Raw genomic sequence first — 27,218 nt, forward strand, 5'->3', positions numbered from 1 at the left:
AAATTTTATATAAGCTATTCAGAAAAAAAAATAGGAAATTTGTGAAAAATCACTACAGAATGCCTAATAAAGAGATACTAGACACATGAATATTTTAAAGTGTCAGGTTTTCTCAATATAATTTTAAATCAATTTTATTCACAACCCAAATAGATTTTTTTCAAGGAACTAGACAAACTGATACTAAAAGTTATACAGAAGAGAAAAGTAAAAGGATAATGAGGAGAGTCTTGATGAAGAATAGGGTGAAGACGACTTGCCTTTTCACTTACAAAAACTTCTTATACAGCTGTAATAATTAAAACTGTCTAGTATTGCTAATGCAGTAGTAGAAAATTTCACTATTGCTAGAGTTTGTAGAGTCCTGAAACAGATCTGCACAATAAGCAAGCTTAATATATGAGAAAGCTGGTATGGCACATTACAGGGAAGTAAATAAGCCTGGACAATAGGATAACCATAAGAGAGGACTGAAACAGAACTGCTACTGTGCATCATACATAAAAATCAGTTCACAATTAGTTAAATACTTAAATATGAAAGACAAAATTTTTAGCAAGATGCAAAAGCATCAAATGAAGACAATAAATTTGAGAAGTAAAAAATAAATTGATTAGCAAAAGCCTTCATAAACAAAGGATGTGAAATTCTAAGTTAATGCAATCACCATAAAACAATTTAGTACTATGTCACAAAGCTCAAAATTCACATAAACTACAATCCAGAAATTGCACTGCTAGGAACTTTTGTACGTGTGCACTTGGATACATGTACAAAAATGTTCATACTTGTGAAACTAGAAACAAGTTAATGTTCATCCACAGAAGGCACAGAAAAGCTGTACTATATTCCTACCATAGAATATCATACAATCATGAAAAATCATGAACTACAGCTACATGTAATAACATGGATAAATCAAAGAAAACATTGCCCAAATCTCCTAAGATTACATACAGTATGATATGATTTTTCAAGCTCAAAAGAAAGCAAACTAAACAAGTACTGTTCTAGGGGCGCCTGGGTGGCTCTGTCAGTTAAGCGTCGGACTCTTGATCTCAGCTCAGATCATGATCTTAGGGTTGTGAGATCTGGCCCCACTTAGGGCTCTGTGCTCAGCGGGGAGTCTGCTTGGGATTCTCTCTCCCTGCGCCCTTCCCCCTGCTCATACTCTCTCTATATAATAAATTAATTAATTTTTAAAAATGTACCATTCTAATTTTTAAGTAGTGTTCATATATTTTCATGTTAATATCTGCATCAAAACCTGCATCTGTTTTTATATGCACTATTGTATATTTCAAATATTAAAAAATAAAACTTGTTAAAAGCTACTGTCTTCATTTTAAAATGATACTCAGCTTCAAAAGAGCTGATTAAGTTTTGCCCCAGCATCATTTTCTGCAGTCAAAATGGATCAATGTCATCTACCTTCAGTAACCCTTCCATTTTTTCTGCTCTTCACTGAACCAACCTCATCCTATTATCATTCCCCTTATAGTATAGGCCATAAAAAGTAGAAGTTGTGTTTAAGTAGGTGTTGCACATTTGGGGAGGATTACTTTCTAAATTTTTCTTGTTATTTTACTGTTAATATATCCCCAAACCAAGTGAGGTGTTTGAATAGGAGTACTCTTGCTGACTCATTTTAAGCACACAGTCAAAGCAATAATGCCTCGCAATTTATTTCCCATATGTATAACTTACTTTTATCACATTATTTAGTACAGAGCATTTATTCTATCTTTTGGGGATCAGATAGCTAATTTGTGAAAATCACCTTGAATCACATGTCTATTTCCAAAGTGACTATCAACTTTATTCAAATTAAAGTAGGTCTACCTGAACCAAACTATCTAATCAATATAGAGCAAAGAAAGCATCTGGAATTGTAGGTTCTAGTCCTAATTCTGCCACTAACAAGCAACAAATTCTTATTCAAATTAATCTCATATTCCAAATCTCAGTGTTGTCATCTGTCAATAGAAATGTTGGTATACTTCTCCCTTAGGTAAACTACCTAATTCTACTTCTAAAATAATACAAATTGTCTAGTGAGTTTTTTGTAAAAATAAAAAGAAATCATCTTTACAAGATACAAAGGGATAGTGTTTGATACTTAAGAAATTATTAGCAGGATTGATACTAAATATTTGGGATAGTACCTAAAGTCTCCTTCCAAATACATTCCCTGTACTGCCATGTATCCATTACTATCCCCCTCTCTCAATTTTGAATTCTAAAAATCACACACACACACACACTCACACACACACATTCAGTAAAATAAGAATACATGATAATGAAAAAGCTTCTTTTCTTTTTTTTTAAATTCTGATCAAAGCCAACTTTAATTTTTTATCTTCACACTTAACAGGTTATCTGATGGTCACCAGTTTCCAATCCTAGCATTGGTTACTAGCTTACATATCTTAAGGTAAATTCTTCTCATTCACATAATGTTTAATTTCCATCAGTTTTAATATAGACCAGCGTAAATACCATTATTGAGTGCTTTGTATGAAATTCAGTATTCTACAGATCCCATGTAGTTGTGGGATAGAACCAGGAGCTTCCACCTTTTATGCAAACTTCAGTGGTACTGTGTAGACCAAGGCAATTTTGCTTAGGTTAAGTAGGATTTATTTCTCTTTGTAAGAGAACCCTCTTGCAACAGGTTTAATCAGTTCTCCTAAAAATGGTGTCATTCTTTCAAACTATTCTTTCAGAAGCAGCAGTTACATAAATAGAATATTGGATTCAACCTAAAAATGTGGGCCCTAGGTAACATTATTCTGTATATGATCATGATAAAAGATTAGGATATTCTTCACATTTCCAAACAAAATCCAATTTAAAAAGCTTGTTCCTACCAAACCCCTAAAAACAGCCATTTGAGAGTAAACCAGTAGAGCATTATATTGCCCCAATGAAGCTGTAGGTTTCATTACATGCACCAACAAATCTACATGGCTAGCTTCTGCATTCCACTTTTATACAATTTATGTTACACATATTATACTAAAGAGCATTTTAAACACTGACATATAAACTCCCTAATAAGATAAAGCAAAGACAAAAGCATTTATCTTATTAGAAATAAGATACACCATCACTTACAGTCTTCAAACATGATTACACTTTAACTTTCATAATTTGACAATGCATTCATGGAACAATCTGCAGACAACTCATTTTAACAGGCAAATTAAAGAACGCTTTTAAGCAGACATGACTGTCCTAAATTATTTATTAGGTAAGAATTTTACAAACATTACTTATACCAGCAGAAATGGTGGAGTTAGAAAGTATTGTGTCTTCTCCATGCTGCATGGTGAGAACCACCAATAGTGTGGTGAACTTGTGACCCTTTCCAAGGCCACAGCTCCTAAAGCCTGCAGATGTCAGTCCTCACATCTCCCTGTGCTTGTAGACTGGTTTGGTGATCCACCTGGTGTCAGGATTTCTTCTGAAAGTTTTATGGAATGGATCAATGAGGATAACCTCAAAGGATTTGTACATGGAATCTTTGCCAACCCAGTAAGAAGTCAAGACTCTCATAGCCCCACAGTGGCATTTAGTTTACTCCTCTGCAACAGACCAAAGGCTTTGGGCAAGCTTTAGCTGGTTAACACCATGATAGACAGGCTTGCCATAGATAGCACCCTTAGGAACTGGGCATTTGCAGCCACAACATTGCACACGGATCCAATATATGATGTAACCTTGCCTGGTCTTGCACCCCAGTCTGCAGGCTTTATCGGGCCGGGAGAGGCCAGGGGCTCTGGGAAGCACAGAGCGCTGGTGGTGCTGCCAACAGCACATCCTTTGAGCTGATGGCTGCCACCAGACAGAAAGGAAAGGGCTAAAAGCTAGTTTTCTTGTCAAAAGAAAGCACATAATCAACAGGATGTGTGGGCAAATGAAAGAACTGATAGAGAACAGTTATATGAAACGTGGGAGATGTCCTTTGAGGATCTCAAACTCTGGCCTTCTTATCCTTGGTTAAGATGAGGTAGAGAGAGGGAAATAGGAATCTCTGTTTAGTTTTATGATCTGGAGCAGAAAAAAACACGTGCTTTTCTTCCTATGGAATAGAAAGAGGGACACAGCAATTATTTTAGCAAAGCCTACCCTCTCCTGTGATGCCAGAACAACAGACCAGCAAGGCTGAATAAGAGGTGTTGGCTAATGGGCCTGAGCCTCGTCCCAGTCTCTTTGAGGGAAAATGGTAAGTAGGGAAATATGATAATGCTAAGGGGGAACTGGCAGGCATGCAAAGGCCTAGGCAGGGAGAAGGAGTCAGAGTACTTTTATCTGACAGTTCAAGGCCATGGCAAGACTGTGAAGAACAGCACATGCCAGCGTAAGATGATAAGGGCCAATTGAAGGAAAGTATACCGCAATCAATTATAGAAAACACCAGAGGGTGGCAGTGAGCCAGACATACCTTCCTTCAGCATGCCACGTACATATACATAGATATTGCTCTGGGGGACGAGAGGTATAAAGAATTTGATTTCACTGAGTGATCATTTCCTTAAAAAGAATAAGTTTTAAACTAACGGAGGATGGGTTATATTTATCATTAAGACTAAGATTCCCCATATAAAGTGGAAACAGGAAGAGACTTGCTAAGTAAATTTCTACTTATCAATGGAGAATTAAAGCATTTTTAAAAGATATGTTTACAGGAATTATTATTATTATTATTATTATTATTATTATTTTCATTACTTTTGCCATCAGATCCCTTTTAATTCTCATGTGCCTTGAACAGTTTCAACTAAAACCTCAGCTATTTAAATCATACAGAATTTACTTCTATTCAGGGTATGGAAATCTGCAAACAATATCATTCTCACAATAACAACAATAAAACAGCCAGAAAGCTACAATATCATAACTGTTTTTGAGTCCATCAGAGAGTTGAAGTTTTATAGTGAATGCATTAACTTAGAATCCCACTGTAGGAAGTCCCATTTATCCACATTATAGGAAGCCTGAATTCCAAAGAGAGACGAGATTCTTCAAAGGCAGACAAGGCAAGAGCCTTACCCATGGCAGAGAATAGGGGGAGGCAACCACCATACAAATGGATACAAATAAATCACCTAAACTTTAACAAATTATTAAAAGCCAAGTCTGGGCTAAAATCTCATTCTGGAACAACCAGAAGCCAGAATAAAAATGCTCTCATTCTGGAGTAAATTTAAAAAACAATCTTGGTCCTAAGTAATGGCACAAACCAAAGTCTTCAAATTCTAAGGCAGAATGTGAAACTTCTGCCCAAGACCAATCACAGACACAAGGCAGGGTTTGGCTACTAAGGAGTGGGTTAAGGGTCAGGAATGCTAAGAGAATGTCACTCATAGTGTCCAAATATAAAGTGCCTATCTAAGCCTGGAGGGTGGATTAGGGCACTTACTAACAAGCAACAGCAATCTACTGGTAGAGGAAAAGCAAGAGTATATGTATTTATATCCAATAAATACCTGAAAGCTGCAGGTAGAGCACGAACACTGAGAAATACCGCCACCATTACAGTACTCTCTCTATGGGTACAAGGCGGGAAGTAGCAGCCTGCTGCTAAACAATTTGGAGACTGTGGTAAACTGAATGTGATGATAGCACAAGCAACTCAATCCCAGTCCAACTCCTGACTATAATGACTCAACCCTTCCACCCCCCAAGCTAAAGTCCTGACAAAAAAGGTATACCTATTGCTATGGCCTAGGATAAATACTATTTCCCTCTGCATCTTCTGTTATACACATGATGTCTGGTATGCAATAATATTTGTGAGGCCCAGAAAAGCAAAATCATTGTCAAGAGATAAAGCAATCAAGAGAACCAGACTCAGATGTCAAAACTGTGAAACAGAGACTTTAAAATAACAATGATTATAAATTGAAGGATATAATGAAAAGGACACCACAAGGGACTAATGGAAGAATTCCAGCATAGAAATGGAAAATATGTGAAAAATCAAATGAAAATGCTATAAATAAAGAATATAATATCAGAGATGAAGTATTCCTTGGATGGGCTCATCAGCAGATGTGACAAAGATGAGGAATGAATATGTAAACTTAAAGAAAGGTCAATAAATTGTAATGTATGGGGATTAACATAACAATAAAAAAAATTAAAAAAAAAAAGAAAGGTCAATAAAAATTATCAAAATGTAAGGATAGGAATGTGGAGAGATAGAGAAAGATGCAGAGAATTAGGAGAGGGAAGAGAATGAGAGCATATATATAATAGCATCAACAATATTAAATACCTAGGGACTTAATGAGATAATCTAAAGATAAATCTAAGGATAAATCTGATAAATGAGGTGTAAGTTATGTATACTGAAAACTACAAAATATTGATGAAGAAAATCAAAGACCTAAATAAATGGAGAGATACACCATTTTCTTGACCAGAAAACTCAGAGAGAAAAGTAAAAAAAAAGAAAAAAAAAAAAGGTTGGGTATAGGTGAGGGGTAGAATTCAAGAACTGTGGGGAAATACTCAATATTCTAACATAAGTGAAATTGGAGTCCTAGAGGAAAAGAGATATGGCTACATATTTCTCCAAAATGTTTACAGGCATCAACCCATGGCTGCAAGATCCCAGAAAAACACAAGGAAGATCTGTATCTCTACTATGCAAGTTAGAGGTAATTGGAGTGACATCTTTAAAGTACTGAAAGAAAAAAAAGTCAACTCATAATTCTGCATCCAGGAAAATTATTTTACAAAAATTAAAGCAAAATGGACACTTTTTCCCAGTCAAATAAAACTGGAGAGAATTCATTTCCAGCATAACTGCACTGCAAGAAATGTTAAAGGAAAGTCTTTAGGCAGAGTAAGTATTATATCACATTGGAAATGGATCTACACAAAGAAATGAAGATGCCTGTAATTATATGACTAAAGATAAATGTAAAAGATATTTTTTTAAATTTTTAATCACTGTAAAAGATATTTGACTGTTTAAAGCAAAAACTGTAACAATGTATTAAAGGGTTTAAACCACACATAATATTAACATATGTGACGACAATATTACAAAGGATGGGAAAAACACTGGAAGTACACTGTGCTATTTATGAAATAATGTATTAGTACTTGAAAGCAATCTCTGCTAAGATAAAAATGTATAAGTCCTTGGGACAACACTAAAAAAGAAAAAAACAGTATAACTTATTAGCTATTAGTAGTGATAAATGAAATTTTTTTAAAAGATATTCAATTTAAAAGAAGATGGGAAACAGAAACAACTAACAAGACAGTAAGTTTATTCAATGGTATAAATAATTAGGCAAAATGTAAATTGATTAGACAATCAATTGTTGAACTAACTAAAAGGCAGAGATTTTTAAAATTAGGTAGTAAAGAAAAACCTAACTAGATGTTGTGCTTAAGAACTCACTTTAAGTATAAAGGCAAAGATAAATTAAAAGTAAAAGGATTAAAAAATACTGCAAACACTCATTTAAAAAAAAGCGAGGCTGGTTATATTAACATCAGACAAAATAAACTTCAAAACAGATTCTGAATTACTAAAGAGGGACATTGCATAATGATAAATGGGTAAATTCATAAAGAAGACAGACTATTCCTAAACATCACTAGATAAAAGTCAATATAAGAAAATAAAAAACATATATAATGTATATTATTATAATATGTATATAGCTTATGCTATGTAATAAATATGTTATATATATTTATAATGTACTACATAAAATAATATTTTATGTACAATGTTTGTATATGGTATAAATTAATACCATAAACATAGCATCAAAAATATTAAATACCTAGGTACTTAATGGGATAGTCTGAGGATAAATCTGACAGAAGAGGTATAAGATTTATATACTAAAAACTACAAAATATTGACTAGAGAAATCAAAGGCCTAAATAAATGGAGAGGTATACCACACTCATGGATCTGAAAACTCAGTATTCTTAAGATTTCATTTTCCCATGATTTTGTCTGTAGATTCAGTGCAATTCCAAAGTCCCAAACAAACTTTCTTGGGGGGTGGGAAGGGTAGAAATCAATAAGCTGATTCTAAAACAGATGGAAAAATGAAAGACCTAGAATAAGAGAAGCAATCTACAAAAGAAAAAAAAAGATGAATTTCTATTTTTCTGGATTTCTAGATTTACTATAAAACTGTAAAGTATTGATATACAGAACAATGGAACAGAATGGAGTACAGAAATAAACCCATGCATCTATGTCACTGATTTTTGAACAAACTTGCCAAGGTAATTCAAAGGATAAAGAACAGTCTTTTCAAAGATGGTGCTGAAACACCTGGACATACATTTAAAAAATAAAAGAACCTAGATCTTCATAGGTTCTTTTAAGTTAAGTTTTATATAAATATTATAAATTTACAAATTAACTTAAAATGGATCATAGACCTTGATATAAAACCCAAAACTTTTCAAAGGAGACACAGGAGAAAATCTCTAATCCAAGTATCTTTGATTACACAAAGATATTTTAGGTAAGACAGAAAAATCACAATCCATAAAAATTTGATAAATTGGACATCTTTAAAATTAAAATTTCTGCCCTTCAAAAGACACTATTAAGAAAACAAAAGGAGAAATCACAGACTGACAGAAAATATTTGCAAAACACATATTTAAAGAGTAACTCATATCCACAATACATGAAGGACCAAATAATAAGAAAACAACCCTATTTAAAAAAATTGGTGAAAATTTGGACAGTTAATTAAAGAGATTCTGATGGTATATGACAACATGAAAGATGCTCAACATCATTAGTCACATGGAAATGCAAATAAATCCATAGTTATCAGAATATATTTATTAGCTAAAATAAAAAGTTAATAACCTCAAGTACTGCCATGGATGCAGAACTAGAACTCTCATACATTGCTCATGGGAATGAAAATTAATATAGCCATTTTGGAAAACAGTTTGGTGGTTTCTTATAAATTTAAACATACACTGACCAAATGACTCAGTAATTCTACTGCTAAATATTTATCCAAAAGAAAAGACAACTTATAAACATACAAAACCCTGTATGGACATGTTTATAGAAGCATAAAGTCATGAACTCTACATAGCAGAATCAGAAATAAACCCAACTTACTGTTAACACTTAATCAATGCCTTGTAAGTTCTATTTTTCTAGCTCAAAATAAAAATGCTAGGAATACTGAGTCTGAGGTTATCTCTTATGGAAAAAGACTGATTCTCCGATACGACAACTGCATCAGTTTTCATAAGTTTTTCCATAAAACTTTTAGTTGGATGAAAAGTCTTTCATAATTCATATATACTACACCTACTGCAATCCATTAATAAATAAAAATCTTAAAGAACTTTCTATTTTTAAGAAGCTATAGATGCATCAGCATTAGGAACATGCTGATCAAGAAAGAAACTGGGCCAAGAAAGGAAACAAAAATCTAATTTAAATTATTAGAAAGTAAGTAGAAGATACTCATAAATGATAAAAAAAGAACACTTCTTAAAAGTGATAATCACAACCGATTTAATGTCTACTATATAACAATCTTTCAACAAATACTCATGACTGAATGCAATCTAGAAGAATAGCATAATGGGCAATTTTTTTCAAATATATTAAAATATTAGTAGGTGCATGAAAAACATCATGATGAACCCCCGAGTTAAATATATTTTAAATACTACTTGAGGAGAAATCCTAATTCTCTGATATTTCATTTACCGTGTTCCAGGCTCTGATGGGTTTGATACAAAGAGGTTGCACTTAATTACACTGTGGACAAGGTGAGTGTTTGCTTTTACTTCATTTGGTGATCATGCAAGAAGAAAACTAAAGAACGCTTTACCTAGCTGCCCTTATTCTAAGATCTACATTAAAGCTATCCCTGAATATCACGTTCCTTCTTCTTCCTCTTTGGTTTCCAATATAGTTGCCTTCGAGCTCTAGAAGTGTGCTGTCCGTTATGGTAGCCCATAACCATATGTGTCCTAAATTTAAATTAATTAAAGTTAAGTAAAATCAAAAATTTACTTTTTCAGTTGCACTAGCCCATATTAGTGCTTAAAAGCCACAAGTAGTAGTGCCTACTCTATTGGACAGTGCAGATTGTAGACTATTTCCATCATCACAGATGGTTCTATTGGTCAGCACTGATCTAGAATCAATAACTTCCCATCGAAAAGTATCTACTTAAGGGGCACCTGGGTGGCTCAGTTGGTTAAGCACCTGAACCTTGATCTCAGCTCAAGCCCCGCTCAAGCCTCAAGTACCTACTTAAAATAATGATACTCCTCCTCAGCTGTTACCCCCTCCCTATTCTTACCTCTACAATGTCTTTATTTTCACATGAAATTGTTCGTTGTGATATTTGGCCTGAGGAAGTCAAGTGTCTGTGTTAGATGTCTCTACTCCTTCAAGGTTTCTCCTATCCATAATATTATGATTTAGTTAACATTGAAACACAATAGCCTTTCTAAAATGGATCATTTTCCTCTCCTACTGCACTGCTACTTTCCGGAAGCCTACTCTGGGGAAAAAAAAATTTATTAAATGTGGTGGGAGCTTCCAACATCATGAAATGCAACTAACAAAATTAATTCCAATTGTCCTACATAAAAGTATCATCAAATGGATTGAATATTGGATGAAAGTCTGTGAGTAGAAATATGATAAATAATTCTGTTTTCAGCTCAGGTTTGGTGTTTCAAAGGCTGCCAAAAAGTTCTTTTTTCAGCTTGGTTTTATTTAACAACTTTATTAATGATTTGAAAAGAGGATTAAACAAATTCCTAATGAAACTCATTGATGAAGCTGACTGGGAAGTGTTACAAATGCAACTGATGACAAATAAATTACCTAATGAAATGCAGTGGGTAGTGAACTATTGACAAAAGCACCCCAAATGATACTCCACTTGGTGAAAATTACTGTTTAGTACTAAGGATGCGTAATTCAAAACAAGAGTGCCCAATGCAGACATAAGGAAAATAGTTTTTGGTCTTTGCAATATTAAACTCTGCAATACACTTACAAAGGAACAGTGGGTTCTATTCTCTTTGATTGAAGCTCTATTATCTGATATGGACAAAATTATTTTTAGCCATGGCACTATCATCTTAGGTATACCTGACTAATCAATAAGTAGTAAATTAAAATAAATTTGACTTCATTTTACTGAATTGATCTTTTTATGTCTGGTGTAATTCTCTTGACATAATGTCTTCAAGGTTCATCCATGCTGTAGCATGTCAGAATTTCCTTCCTTTTTTAAGGCTGAATAATATTCCATTGTACATACATGCCATATTTGTTTATCCCTTCATCCACTGATGTATGCTTTGTTTCCATCTTTTGGCTTTTGTGAATAATTCTGCTATGAACATTTGTTTGAATCCCTGCTTTCACTTTTTTAGGGTATACACACAATAGTGGAATTGCTGAATCATACGTGTTTTGCTTTGGTTTTTGAGATATAAGTGACATACATTATATTACTTCAGCTGTACAACATATCGATTTGATATTTGTTTTGTGAAATGATAACCATGATAAGTCTAGTTACCATCCATCACCATACATAGTTACAGAATTTTTTTTCTTGTGATGAGAACTTTTCAGATTTACTCTTAGCAACTTCCAAATATGCAATACAGTATGTTAACTATAGTGGCCATGCTGAACACTACCTCCCCATAACTTATTTATAACAGGAAGTTTGTACTTTCTGACTTCTGTTACCCATTTCACTGACCCCTAACTCCCACCTCTGGCAACCACCAATAGTACTCTGAATCTATGAGCTTGTTGTTGTTGTTGTTTTTGTTCTGTTTTGTTTTTAAGATTTCTCATTTAGCAGATTATACAGTATTCATCTTTGTCAGATATATTTCACTAAACATAATACCGAAAACACCCACCCATGTTGTTTGTTGCAAATGATAATATTTCATTTTTAATAGCTGAATAATAATATTCTGTTATAAATATATATATGTAATACCACAAGAAATGAGTTCTCTAAATTCTTTAGAAAGGAACACAGCCCTATCTGCATGTTGATTTTAGCCCAATAAGACACATTTCAGACTTCTAACCTCTAGAACTGTAAGATAATATATTGCTATTACCTGAAGCCACTACTTCTGTGGTAATTTCTTACAGAAACAATAGTAAACTAATTTATGTAAGTTTATAGTTTTTCTCAAATTTAGAAAACTTGGGGACATTACTTTTTCACACATTTTTTTTCTCTCCCACTCTTACCTCTCCTCTCGGGACTCTAGATGTGTCAGAACATTTGATATTATTCCAGGGGTCACTGATGCTATATTCATCTCTTTATTCATTCTTTATTCTCCCTGTACTATTTCTTAGTTTCTATTAGTATGCCTTCATGTTTGCTGACCTTTTCTTCTTCTAATACATTTTGATTCTATCCCGTGTATTTTTATTTTAGATGCTTAATTTGAGTCTTTTTTAAATCTTCTAATTCTGATGACACCATGCTTATACTTTCTTCTACCTCCTGAACAATGAATAATATTTATATTATCTATTAATTTCCTCTTCTAGTAGTTACATTGTCTCTTCAATCTCTAAATCTGTTCTTATTGGTTGTTTCTTTTGATTATGGGTCTTATTTTCTGGCTTCTTTCCATTCCTGGTCATTTTTTTAATCGGGTCATAAATATTGTCAATTTTACCTTTTTAGTTTCTAGATTTTGCTGTATTTCTTTAAATGATATCATATTTCTTCCTGGTGTCCAGTTAGTTATTTAGAGTCAGTTGATTATTTCAAGATCTGAGAAACTAGTTATTCAGGATTACTTTAGCCCCATTATTAAGGCAATATCCTTCAATATTTAACCAAATCTCTATGTAGTTATGTTTATGACGTTTTCCACTTCGGTCAGTGGAAACACAAACCATTCTCAATCTAAAATGAGCTCAAGAAATTATTCTCCCTCTTCCTCTGACAGATCTTCCCTAGCCTCAGATAGTTTTCTCTCACACAGGTGACAATCAGTACTTAGGCAAAGACTTGAGAGAACCCACATGCAACTCTCTTGATATCACAATCTTCGCAGATATCTACTCACTATACTCAGTCTCATAAATTTTAGTTACTTTGACCTCCCTAATTCAATTTCTGCCATCTCAATTCACTGACAACTTTGAACTCCCTCTCTTTGCATGGCAACCTGGAACCTGCTTATAAGAAGTAATCTGCTTCTTGTACAAGGATCAGTTTATATGTTTCCTTTCTCTCAAGTATCACGGTCTGACATTATTTTCCAATACCTGCAAACTGTTGTTTTATTGATTTTTCTAGTTCCTAGTTATTTAAGGTGAGAAAACAAATTCTGGCCTTTTGACCAGAAGCAGATGTCTGTCTACTTTATTTAATATTTTATATTTATTGTTATAAAATTGTTTATAATGCCCTGTAATCTTTTCAGTGTCTGTGTGCTATATAATGTGCCTTTGTCATTCATGATTTTAACTTTTGTTCCCTCCTTCATTTTTTTCTTCATTAATCTTGGAGGGATTTATTAATTTAGGTTAACTATTAAAAAAAAACTAACTTTTGAGTTTACTGACACTCTACTATAAATTTGTTTCTATTTTTGTAATCTCTGTTCTTCTGTTTTTTCTTTAAATTCTTTATGTTAAATTTGCTGTTCTATTGCCAACCTCTTGAACTTCATGCTCATATCATATTTTACTCTTCCTTCTTTTCTATCTTATAAATTTAAGGCTGTACATATTTATTTAACCATGATTTCAGGTGGATTCCCTAAAATTTTATATTTAGCATATTCATTATCATTCAGTTCAAGCTATTTTTATTTTTTCATTTTCTTAATCTCTTGAAGGGGATTTTTCTAATAATTTCCTATTATTTATTTCTAGCTTAATTTCCTTATACTAATATTATATACTCTGTATATGATTTCAATTTTTGAAACTACAATTATGGCCCAGGTATGTTGTTAGGTTTTGTAAATGTTCTATGTATACTTAAAGATTATATTTTGCAGCTTTTGAGTACAATTATATACATACATATGATTTATATAAAATTGAAACATATTTAAAACTTATTTTATTTTTTTACTTATGTTATTTTTTGATGATATATATAGAAATTGTCCATTTTTAATCATGTTATTGAAATCATATTCTACATACCACTAAAAAAAAATATTCTAAAATCAACAATTGATTTTTTGTCTACCTTTTCTGTTAATTACTGAAAGTGGTATAAAATTTTTCACTATGACTGTGGACTAATCTATTTTCTTTATAATTATTTTATTTTAATTCTTCCTTGAAATATTTTGAGGCAATATAATTATGTGATATATATTCAGAATTACTCTAATTCCCTGCAGTTGAAATTTTTATTACTTTTAAATATCCGTCCTTATAGCTGTTCTCAATATGAAGGTTGATCCAAATCACATATGCTGTCATTACATATACGGAACCACTGAAATGTTAATGGATGTCCATAGATCAAAAGATACTTGAGGAAAGCTTCTTGCATGAGATTTAGAGGTAAAAATAACCAAAAGTGAAGAAGAGGACACAAGAAAACAGACAGTTCTTTAATTAAATCTCTATAATCTATTTTCTCTGTGATATAAAGAGATGAGATATTGTATCCAAATAAAATAGCAAAATACATAAATCAAAGAAAATAGGAGGAAAAAAAAGATCCTTGAAATCAAGAACATGGTAATCAAATTAATACAAAGGATGGAATTGGAAAAAAAATCAGAACTCTCACAGAAAGAACAAAAAATAAAAAATATAGGAGTGGTTCAAGATAGCAGCATTAAGATGTTCTTGAGCCCCTCTCCTCCCATGGACACACCAACTCTCCATCTACATACAGATCAATTCCCCCTGAAAAAGACCTAGAAACTAGCTGAAGAGTTCCTCCACAAAAATAAAAGGACTACATCCCAATACGTAGGAGAGGCTAAAAAGGGTCTTGTCAAAACAAAACAAAACAAAAACAAAAAACACACACTCCCAGCATGAGATAAATTGAGAGGAATCTCACAAATACAGTTTTTCCCTGAGAGGTGAAGGGTTCCTACCCCCACATCAGGTACCCCAACCCTTGGGACCTACACTGAAGAGACGAGCCTCCAAAATGTCTGGCTCTGAAAATCAGCAGAGCTTACATCCAGGAGATCCAAAAGACTGTAAGGAATGAAAAGTCTGCTTTTAGAGGTCTCAAGTGCAATTTCATTCACCCCAGGTCACAGCACAAAAGAAGCAATATGAAAAGCCCTTGACCATATGTGAAGGAGATTCATTAGCTAATATTTCATTATCTGCCAGAGATGCAGGTGTATATTAGGACTTCTTCTAGGGAGGGAGATGCTGGCAGGCACCATTCTGCATTCCTTCTACCTTGCTAGCACTGGCAGGCTTGCCCTGCCCACTCATGCTTCCTCAACTTGTACCAACCCTGCACTCTCCATGGTCCTACTTAAGCCCTGAGGCTTGTCCTGTCCCTGTATGCCCATGTTGAACCCAGCAGGCCTACCCTGACCCGAAGCTCCTATGTGGCCCTGTTGCAGCCAGCAGGCTTGCCCCAACTCTAGGCTCTCCAAAAGCACTGCTGAAGCCAGCAGATGCACATAGTAGGGGAAGCCGTTGGAATGCCAGGCTCAGGTGTCCAGGAGGGCTTGAGACAATTGGAAATATAGTTATTGGAAGGCTACCAACCCCACGTCACAGCACAGACAGAAGACAAAACAAACTCCCAGTCTTCCTGTGAAGAGTCTATTTACTCAAACTGGAGCTTTCACCTGAGAGGCACACTTCAGGATTACTAGAGGCTATGGAAGAGAACTCAGAGAATGTAGACCAGGAAACATCAGCTTTGTGCTCTCCCTTGGCCTCAATACAGATTGCCTGTTCCTTCCCTGAAAGAAGCTTATACACTCATCTGGAAGTCCAATTTTTGCAACTGTTGCAAGGGGACACCTCCAAATCACCAGGTCTGGAGCCCAGCAGACTCCAGTACTGGAGTTCCACAGGACTGTATGCATTTGCATACTTTGAAAGCTGCTGCCTGATGGTTTATCTTCAAATCAGCCTGAAACTATACGCTGACTAAGATCCCTCCCTTTCAAACACAGACAGAGCTTGGCACCAACTCAACAACTGGAACCTATCAAGAATAAACCAGACTGCTTAGACAATGACAACAGTTTAAGAGATAACCAAAAACTAGGGCAAGGATGAATAATAAGGTTCATTGCCTACACAAGGCCACTCCTTCAAGGTTGGGAGAGGTGGCTGGTTCACACTTAGAAACAGGCTGAGAGAAAAGCAAAATAAGGAAACAGAGGAATAGGTTCCAGGTGAAAGAACAAGATAAAACCCCAGAGGAAAAAAACAGCATCAACAACAAAAAAACCAACCAAATAAAAATGAACAAACAACCAAAAAAAAAAAAAAAAAATCTTAATAAATGGAGGTAAGTAATTTACCTGTTAGAGAGTTAAAAATAATGGTCATACAGATGCTCATTAAACTCGGGAGAAGAATGGATGAACAAGTAAGAAATTCAATAAAAATACATAAAATTTAAGAGCACCAAACAAAAGCCACAGAAATGAAGAATACCATAACTGAACTGAAAAATAACTAGAGTAGTTCAACCCCACACTAGATGAAGTAGAAGAATAGATCAGCAGTCAAGAAGAAAGGGCAGTAGAACTCAGACCAGGAAAACAAAAACAAAAAGAAAAAAAAATTTTTTTAAAGTGAAGAAAGCTTAAAGGGACGAATTGGCCAACATGAAGTAAAATAACATTTACATTATAGAGGTCCCAGAAGGAAAATAAAGAGGCAAAAAAAATGGATTTGAAGAATTAATAGCTGAAAACCTCCCTAACCTGGCGACAAAAACAGACATCCAGGTCCAGGAAGCCCAGAGAGTTCTAAACAAGTTGAGCCCAAAGAGAACCACACCAAGACACATCATAATTAAAATGTCAAAAGTTAAAGAATCTTAAAAGCAAGAGAAAAACAACTTGTTATATACAAAGTAATCTCCATAATACTACAAGCTGATTTTTCAGCAGAAACTTTGCAGGACAGAAGAGAGTGGTGTGACATACTCGATGTGCTAAAAGGAAAGAAAAATCCAACCAAGAATACTCTACTTGACAAAACTATCAAAAATTCTGAATGAATTGAAGGAGAAATAAAAAGTTCCCCCAAAAGCAAAAGCTAAGGGAGTTCATCACCACTAACCCAGCCTTACAAGAAATATTAAAGGGACTTCAAGCTGAAAAGAAAACACACTAGTAACAAGGAAACATGAAATTGAAAATGTCACTGGAAAAGGTAAATATATAGTAAAGTTAGTGGGTTAGCCACTTATAAAGCTACTATGAAGGTGAAAAGTAAAATTAACTATAACTACAATAATTAGTTAAAGGATAATTATACAAAATTTAAAAATGTAAAAAAATGAAAAAAATGTAAGAAAAAGTCAGGGGGAAAGTGAACATGTAGTTTTTAGAATCTGTTCAAATTTAAATTACTATTAACCTAAAATAGACTACTATACATATAAGCTGATATATGTAAGCCTCATGACAGCTTCAAAGCAAAACCCTATAGAAAATACACAAAAGATAATGAGACCTTTCTCATGTCATTTAAACATGACATTAAATAAAGTCATCAAACCACAACAGAAGATATCAAGGAAAGAAGAAAGTAAAGAAGAGGAACTACAAAAACCAGAAAACAATTAACAAAATGGAAGTAAGTACATACCTATCAATAATTACTTTAAATTCAAATGGACTAAATTCCTCAATCAAAAGATATAGAGTGGCTCAAGTGATTAAAAAAAAAAAAAAAAGACCCATCTATATGTTGATTACAAAAGACTCACCTCAGATCTGAGGACACACAAAGACTGATAGTGAAAAGATGGGAAAAAAAAAAAAAAAATCCAAGCAAATGGAAAGGAAAAGAAAGCTGGTGTAGCCATACTTAGACAAAAGAGATTTAAGACAAAGACTCTAATAAAATACAAAGAAGAGCCATAATGATAAAGGGGTCAATCCAAGAAAAGGAAATAACATTTGTAAATACTTCTGCACCTAACATAGGAGCACCTAACTATAAAGCAAATATTCACAGACCTAAAGAGAGAAATCAACACCAATGCAATAATAATAGAGACCTAAATACCCCACTTACACCAATGGATCATCATCAAGGCAGAAATTGATAAGGAAACATAAGCCTTAAATGACACCTTAAACTAGATGGACATACTAGGTACAAAACATTGGATTCAAAAGCAATAGAATACACATTCTTCTCGATTCCACATAGAACATTCTCCAAGATAGACACATGTTAGGTCACATACAAGTCTCAATAAATTTAAGGAGAATGAAATTATGCCAAGGATATTTTCTGAACATAATGATGTATAAGTCAATAATAAAAAAGCTGGGAAAAAAAAAAAAAAACCAAATATGTGGAGATTAAACAGCATGTTACTGAAAAAAACAAATGTCTCAATTGAAAAATCAAAGAGAAAATCAAAGAGAAAATCAAAAAATACTTTGAGACAGAAGAAATGGATGGGGAGCCTGGGTGTCTCAGTCATTAAGTGTCTGCCTTCGGCTCAGGTCATGATCCCGAGGTCCTGGATCAAGCCCCACATTGGGCTCCCTGTTCACCAGGGAGCCTGTTTCTCCCTCTGCCTGCTGCTCCCCCTGCTTGTGCTCAGTCTCTCTCTCTCACTGTCAAATAAATAATAAAAATCTTAACAAAAAAAGAAATGGAATATCATATCATAATATCTGTGGGAAGAAGCAAAAGCAGTTCTAAGAGTGGAGTTCATAGAGATACATGCCTACTACAAGGAACAAGAAAAATCTCAAATAAACAAACTAACTTTAAACCTAAAGGAGCTAAAAACAAAACAAATGAAACCCAAAGTTAGTAGAAAGCAGAAAATAATAAAGATCAGAGGAGAAATAAATGCATGAGACAAAAAATTTAAAAAATAAAAAAGATCAATGAAACTAAGAGCTGGTCCTTTAAAAAGATAAACAAAATTGACAAACTCTAGCTAGACTCAAATTAAGAGAGAGAGAAAGAATTCAAATAAATAAAATTGGAAATAAAACAGAAGTTATAACTGATACCAAAGAAATACAATGAATCATAAGGGACTACTGTGAAGAAATAAACACCAACAATTTGACAATCTAAAAGAAATGGATAAAATTCTAGAAACAATCTCCTAACAAAATCAATAAGAAAAAGAGAATCTGAACAGACCAGTCTTACTCTTACCAGTAAGGAGATTAAGTGGGCAATCAAAAACCTCTCAACAGGGGCGCCTGGGTGGCTCAGTCGGTGAAGTGTCTGACTCTTGATTTTGGTTCAAGTCATGATCTCAGGGTCATGAGATCGAGCCCCACATCCAGGTCTGTACTCAGTGGGGAGTCTACTTGAGATTCTCTTTCTCCCTCTCCCCCCATATCGTGCACCCACATGCTCTCTCTTTCTCTCTCACTCTCACTCTCTAAAATAAATTTTTAAAAATCTTAAAAAAAAAAACAAAAAAAATTCCCAACAAACAAAAGTCAGATGGCATCATGGGTGAATTCTACCAAACATTCAAAGATTTAATACCTATCTTTCTAAAACTCTTCCAAAAAATTAAAGAGAAGGAAAATCTTGCAATCTCATTTGACAAGGACAGCATTACCCTGATACCAAAACCAAACACACACACACACACACACACACACACACACACACACACTACAGACCAATACTCTAGTGAACATTGGTGTAAAACTTCTATACAAAATATGAGCAAACCGAATTTAACAATGCATTAAAAAGATCATACAATATGATCAAGTGGAATTTAGTCCATGGATGCAAGGATGGTTCAACATCTGCAAATCACTCAATGTCACATACCACATTTACACAATGAAAAATGAAAACCATAGAGTGATCTCAATAGATTGTAGAAAAAGTATCTGACAAATTTAGCATCTATTTATGACGAAAATCTCAGCAAAGTGGGAATGGAAGGAAAGTATCTTAACATAATAAAAGCCAAATATGATAAACCCAGGGTGAATATTATACTCAATGGTGAAAACCTGAAAGCTCTTCCTTTGTAAGATCAGGAAAAAGGAAAATGATATCTACTCTTGCTACTTGTACTCAACACAGTATTGAGAGTCCTAGCCATAGCAATTAGGCAAGAAAAAGAAATAAAAGCCATCCAAATTGAAAAAGAAGTAAAATGGTTAACTATCAGAAAGAGGAATTAAATTTTTTCAAAGATTTATTTGACAGAGAAAGAGAGAGCATGAGCACAAGCAGGGGGAGTGGGAGAGGGAGAACCAAGATCCCCGTTAAGCAGGGAGCCTGATGTGGGGCTCAATTCCAGGACCCTGGGATCAAGACCTGAGCCAAAGGCAGATGCTTAACTGACTGAACCACCCAGGCGCCCCTGAAAAGAAGAATTTAAAAAATAGTCCCATTTACAATTTCATCAAAAAAAAAAAAAAAAAAAAAAAAACTTGTAATAAATTTAATCAAGAACGTAAAAGACCTATATACCAAAAAGTATAAGACATTGATTAAAGAAATTGAAGAAGACATAAACAAATGGGAACACATGAACACATGCCCATGGACTCTAAGAATTAATATCATGAAATGTCTACAATACCTAAAGCAATCTACAGATTTAATGCAATCCCTATTAAAATTCCAATGGCATTTTTCACAGAACTAGAACAAATAATTCTAAAATTTATATGAAACCACGTAAGACCCCAAATAGCCAAAGCTATCTTGAAAAAGAAAAACAAATTTGAAGGTATGACTTCCTGATTTTATACTACAATCAAAACAGTATGATTTGGAATAAAAATAAACACATAGATCAATGGAACAAAATAGTGGGCCTAGAAATAAGCACATACATAAATCAATTAATTTATAATAAAAGAGCCAAGAATATTCACTGGGGAAAGGACAGTTTCTTCAATAAATGGTGTTGGGAAAACTGGACTACTACATGCAAAACAATGAAACTTGACCACTAATTTACACCCTATGCAAAGATGAACTCAAAATGGATTAACAACTTGAATATAAGACCTAAAACCAAAAAACTCCAAGAAAGAAAATCTAGGCTATAAGTTCCTTGACATCCGTCTTGGGATTGAATTTTTGGATTTGATTTAAAAAAAAAAAAAAAAAAAAAAGCTTCTGCACAGCAAAGGAAACCATTAACAAAATGGAAAGATAACCTACCAAATGGGATAAAATATCTACCAATCATATAAACAACAAGGGACGAACATCCAAAATATATAAAGATTTCAAACAAGTCAATAGCAAAACTAACAAACAAAAACAAAACAAAACAAAAAAAACCCAAGCAATCTGATTAAAAAATGAGCTGAGGATCTAAATAAATATTTTGCAAAGCAGAGATACAGATAGCCAAATGGCACATGAAAACATGTTGAACATCACTAATTACCAGGGAAATGTAAATCAAAACCACAGAGAGATATCACCTACCCCTGTCAGGATGGCTATTATCAAAAAGTCAAGAAATAACAAGTGTTGGCAAAGACATGAAGAAAGGGGAACCCTCATTCCCTGTTGGAAACTAAACCAGCCCAGCCACTATGGAAAACAGTTTGGATTTCCTCAAAATATTAAAAAATATAACTACCATATGATCCAGCAATCCCACTATTGTACATCCAAAAAAAAAAAAAAAAGAGAAGAAAACACTAATTTGAAAAGATGTATGCGGTGGAGAGGAGCAAGATGGCAGAGGAGTAGGAGACCTAAATTTCTTCTGGTCCCAGGAATTCACCTAGAGAGTTATCAAACCATTCAGAACACCTACAAACTCAACAGGAAATTGAGGAAAAGAATAGCAGCAGCTCTCTGAACATAAAAGCGACCACGTTCTGGAAGGTAGGACATGTGGAGAAGTGAATCCAAGGCGATATACGGGAAGATAGATGGGGGGGGGAGGGAGCGTCCGTCAGCCAGCTACCGGCAAGTGATGGAGCAGTTGAGCACAGAATCGGAAATTTTAGAAGTCTGCTCCACTAAGGAACATTGCTCCAGTGGCTGGGGGGATGGAGGGGGGGGGTGGGGGGTGGAACCCTCGCTGGAACAGTGTGGTCTCAGGACCGTCAGGGTCACAGAAAGACCTAGGGTGCCTGAGTGTGACAAGAGTTCCCAGGTATCAGACCAGGAAAGCTGGACTGCAAAGACAGAGCTAAGGAGTGGGCTCTCAGCTCAGGGTTGCCATAAACCGTGATCTGCGGCACAGTCGGGCCACTGTTCTTCCAGCAGGGACCCAACAAGTGGCAGATCCGGGGAGACTCCCCTTCCTCCCCCAGGAGGTGCCGTTCGGGAGCCTTCCACAGGAATCTGCCGGGTTTGGAGACACCAAACGGGGTCGTGTGCCAGAGATAGAACTATTTGGTCACAGGCCAGGTGAACACGGAGTGCGGCCAGACAGGAGTGTTTGACTGCTCTTCTCTGGGGGCTCACTGAGGAGTGGGGCCTCAAGCTCTCGGCTCCTCCGGGACCAGAGTTGGGAGGCTGCCATTTTCATTCTCGTCCACCAAAGCTGTACGGAAAGCTTGCAGGGAACAAAAGCCACAGAGAACAAACCCAAGCAGATTATTTAGCCCGGCCCCTGGCACTAAGGGCAGGGCAATTCCACCTCAGGCAAAGACATTTGAGAATCACTGCAATAGGCCCCTCCCCTAGAAGATCAGCAAGAACAGCCAGCCAAGACCAAGTTTACCGATCAATGAGAACAGCAAAACTCCAGCACTAGGGGAATACAGCACACCGAATTCATGGCTTTTTTCCCATGACGCTTTAGTCTTTCAAAGCTAATATTTTTAATTTTATTTTTTTATTTTTCTATTTTTTTAGTTGAATTTTTCTTCTTTCATTTTTCAACCAACATCTTATCATTTCCATTTTTAAAATCTTTTTTAATTTTTCATTATTACAGTCATAATCTATCTCTTCATTGTATTTAAACTTATGTTTTGTATATATATAAGTTTTTCTTTCTTTAAAATTTTGGGAGGCAATTTCTCCTAACAGACCAAAATACACCCAGGATCAAGTGTGTGGCTCTGTTATTTTCACCAGCCTGTTCATACTTTTTTTTTTTTTCCCTTTCTTTTCCCCCCATTTTCAGGTCTCTTCTGATTTGTTTAGCGTATATTTTTCTGGGGTCATTGTTACCCTTTTAGCATTTTTTTAGCATTTTGTTCTCTCATTCATCTGTTCTCCTCTGGACAAAATGACAAGACAGAAAAACTCACCTCAAAAAAAAAAAAAGAATAAGAGGCAGTATCGACTGCAAGGACCTAATCAATAAAGACATTAGTAAGATGTCAGAACTAGAGTTCAGAATGACGATTAAAAAGATATCAGCTGGGCTTGAAAAAAGCATAGAAGATACAAGAGAATCCCTTTCTGGAAAAATAAAAGAACTAAAATCTAACCAAGTTGAAATCAGAAAGGCCATTAATGAGGTGCAATCAAAAATGGAGGCTCTAACTGCTAGGATAAATGACGCAGAAGACAGAATTAGTGATATAGAAGACCAAATGATGGAGAATAAAGAAGCTGAGAAAAAGAGAAACAACTGCTGGATCACGAGAGGAGAATTCGAGAGATAAGTGATACCATAAAGCAAAACAACATTGGAATAATTGGGATCCCAGAGAGAGGGGCAGAGGTATATTGGAGCAAATTATAGAAGAGAACTTCCCTAATTTGAGGAAGGAAACAGGCATCAAAATCCAGGAGGCACAGAGAACCCATCTCAAAAATCACTAAAAATAGGTCAACACCCTGACATCTAACAGTAAAACTCACAAGTCTCAGAGACAAAGAGAAAATCCTGAAAGCAGCTCAGGACAAGAGGTCTGTAACCTACAACGGTAGAAACATTAGACTGGCAGCAGACCTATCCATAGAGACCTGGCAGGTCAGAAAGGGCTGGCATGATATATTCAGAGGAATAAATGAGAAAAATATGAAGCCAAGAATTCTATATCTAGCTAGGCTGTCATTGAAAATAGAAGGAGAGATGAAAAGCTTCCAGGACAAACAAAACCTAAAAAAATTTGCAAACACCAAACCAGACCTACAAGAAATATTGAAAGAGGTCCTCTAAGCAAAGAAGGAGCCTAAAAATAACAAACCAGAAAGGAACAGAGACAATATACAGTAAAAGTCACCTTACAGGCAATACAATGGTACTAAATTCATTTCTTTCAATAGTTACCCTAATTGTAAATGGGCTAAATGCCCCAATCAAAAGACACAGCCTATCAAATTGGATAAAAAAAAGAAGACCCATCGATATGCTGTCTGCAAGAGACTCATTTTAGACCCAAAGACACATCCAGGTTTAAAGTGAGGGGGTGGAAAACCATTTACCATGCTAATGGACATCAAAAGAAAGCTGGGGTGACAATCCTTGTATCAGACAAATTAGATTTTAAACCAGAGACTATAATAAGAGATGAGGAAAGACACTACATCATACTTAAAGGCTCTACGCAACAAGAAGATCGAACCAAAGAAACACATCAACAGTAATACAATAATAGTAGGGGACTTTAACACCCCCCTCACTGAAATGGACAGATCATCTAAGCAAAAGATCAAGAGGGAAATAAAGGCTTTTAATGACACACTGGACTAGATGGACTTCACAGATATATTCAGAACATTCCATCCCAAAGCAACAGAATACACATTGTTCTCTAGTGCCCATGGAACATTCTCCAGAATAGATCACATCCTGGGTCACAAATCAGGGTTCAACTGGTACCAAAAGATTGGGATCATTCCCTGCATATTTTCAGACCACAATGCTTTGAAACTAGAACTCAATCACAAGAGGAAAGTCGGAAAGAACTCAAATACATGGAGGCTAAAGAGCATCCTACTAAAGAATGAATGGGTCAACCAGGAAATTAAAGAAGAATTTAAAAAATTCATGGAAGCCAATGAAAATGAAAACACAACTGTTCAAAATCTTTGGGATGCAGCAAAGGCGGTCCTGAGAGGAAAGTATATAGCAACACAAGCCTTTCTCAAGAAACAGGAAAGGTCTCAAATATACAACTTAACCCTAAACCTAAAGGAGTTGGAGAAAGAACAGCAAATAAAGCCTAAACCCAGCAGGAGAAGAGAAGTAATAACAGAGCAGAAATCAATGAAATAGAAACCAAAAGAACAGCAGAACAGATCAACGAAACCAGGAGCTTGTTCCTTGAAAGAATAAATAAGATTGATAAACCCCTGGCCAGACTTATCAAACAGAAAAGAGAAATGACCCAAATAAATAAAATCATGAATGAAAGAAGAGAGATCACAACCAACACCAAAGAAATACAAACAATTATAAGAACATATTATGAGCAACTATATGCCGGCAAATTAGATAATCTGGAAGAAATGGATGCATTCCTAGAGACATGAAAACTACCAAAACTGAACCAGGAAGACATAGAAAACCTGAACAGACCCATAACCAGTAAGGAAATTGAAGCAGTAATCAAAAATCTCCCAACAAGAGCCTAGGGCCAGATGGCTTCCCAGGGGAATTCTACCAAACATTTAAAGAAGAATTAATACCTATTCTTCTGAAGCTGTTTCAAAGAATAGAAATGGAAGGCAAACTTCCAAACTCATTTTATGAGGCCAGCATTACTTTGATACCAAAACCAGACAAAGACCCCATGAAAAAGGAGAACTACAGACCAATATCCTTGATGAACATAGATGGAATTGGAGGGTATTATGCTAAGCAAAATAAGTCAATCAGAGAAAGACAAGTATCACATGATCTCACTGATATGAGGAATTTGAGAAACAAGACAATGGATCAATAGGGGAAGGGAGGGAAAAAGTAAACAAGACGAAACCAGAGAGGTAGACACACCATAAGAGACTGTTAATCTCAGGAAACAAACTGAGGGTTGCTGGAATGGTGTGGGGTGGGAGGGATGGGGTGGCTGAGTGATAGACTTTGGGGAAGGTATGTGCTATGGTGAGCGCTGTGAATTGTGTAAGATTGATGAATCACAGATCTCTATCCCTGAAACAAATAATACATTATATGTTAATAAAAAAAAAATTAAAAACAGAAAAACAAGAAAAGATGTATGCACCACAATGTTCACTGCAGCATTATTTACAATAGCGAAGATAAGGAAACAACCTAAGTGTCTGTTGATGGATAAATGAATAAAGAAGATGCATTATAGAAATACAATGGAAAAAAAAGCCATTAAAAAAAAGACTGAAATCTTTCTATTGGAGACAACATGGATGGACCTTGGGGGTATTTTGTTATATGAAATATATCAGCAGAAAAAGACAAATAACATATGATCTCTGTGTGGAACTCAAAAAATAAAATAAATGAGCAACAAAACTAACAAAACCAGTCTCAGATATGAAGAACAGATGGGTGGTTATCAGAGGGGAAAGGGTGGACAAAATGGGTAAAAGGGTTTAGTTGTATGGTGCTAGATAGTAACTAGACATCGTGGTGATCACTTGGTAGTGTATACAAAAATTGAATTATTATGTTGTATACCTATAACTAATATAATTTTATATTCTAATTTTACCTCAATGAAAAAAAAAGTTACAGAAAATGGAAGTGAAAAGATAAGAAAATGAGAGACTTATAAGACAAATGGAGGCTTAGTGTTGAGGCCACGAGGACCAACATCCAACTAATAAAAGTCTAAAAGTGGAGATCAGAGTGTGCAGAGGGAGAAGTTCTCAAAATTAATATTATAAAAATACTATAGAATATTGAACCTACATATTCAAAACGTCCAAAATTTATTCAAAACAACATATAGTAATACTTTTAATACACCCATCCCCACAGAGTTTCAAATTACCAAACATCAGATGAATTCCAAAGAGAAGGAAAAAAATTAGTACATATGACCTGGTGACGTCAGAGTGGCATGGGACTTCCCAGGGGAGAGGAAAGAAAGCAAATCTATGACAAGAGTAAAGGAAGACTGCAGGTCAACAGCTAAATGGCTGGCATAGAGAACAA

The 27,218-nt window shown here is 35.0% G+C and overlaps 1 protein-coding gene and 1 pseudogene across 1 annotated transcript in view; both read right to left on the reverse strand.

The window, feature by feature from the left end:
* Positions 1–27,218, reverse strand: part of SNX7 (sorting nexin 7) — a 675,036-nt gene that overhangs the window by 471,098 nt on the left and 176,720 nt on the right. The gene's annotated exons all lie outside the window — the stretch shown is intronic.
* On the reverse strand, positions 3,302–4,054 carry LOC116641760 (annotated as a pseudogene).

This window comes from Phoca vitulina, unplaced genomic scaffold, assembly GCF_004348235.1.
Source record: "Phoca vitulina isolate PV1807 unplaced genomic scaffold, GSC_HSeal_1.0 scaffold2, whole genome shotgun sequence".
Lineage (NCBI taxonomy): Eukaryota > Metazoa > Chordata > Mammalia > Carnivora > Phocidae > Phoca > Phoca vitulina.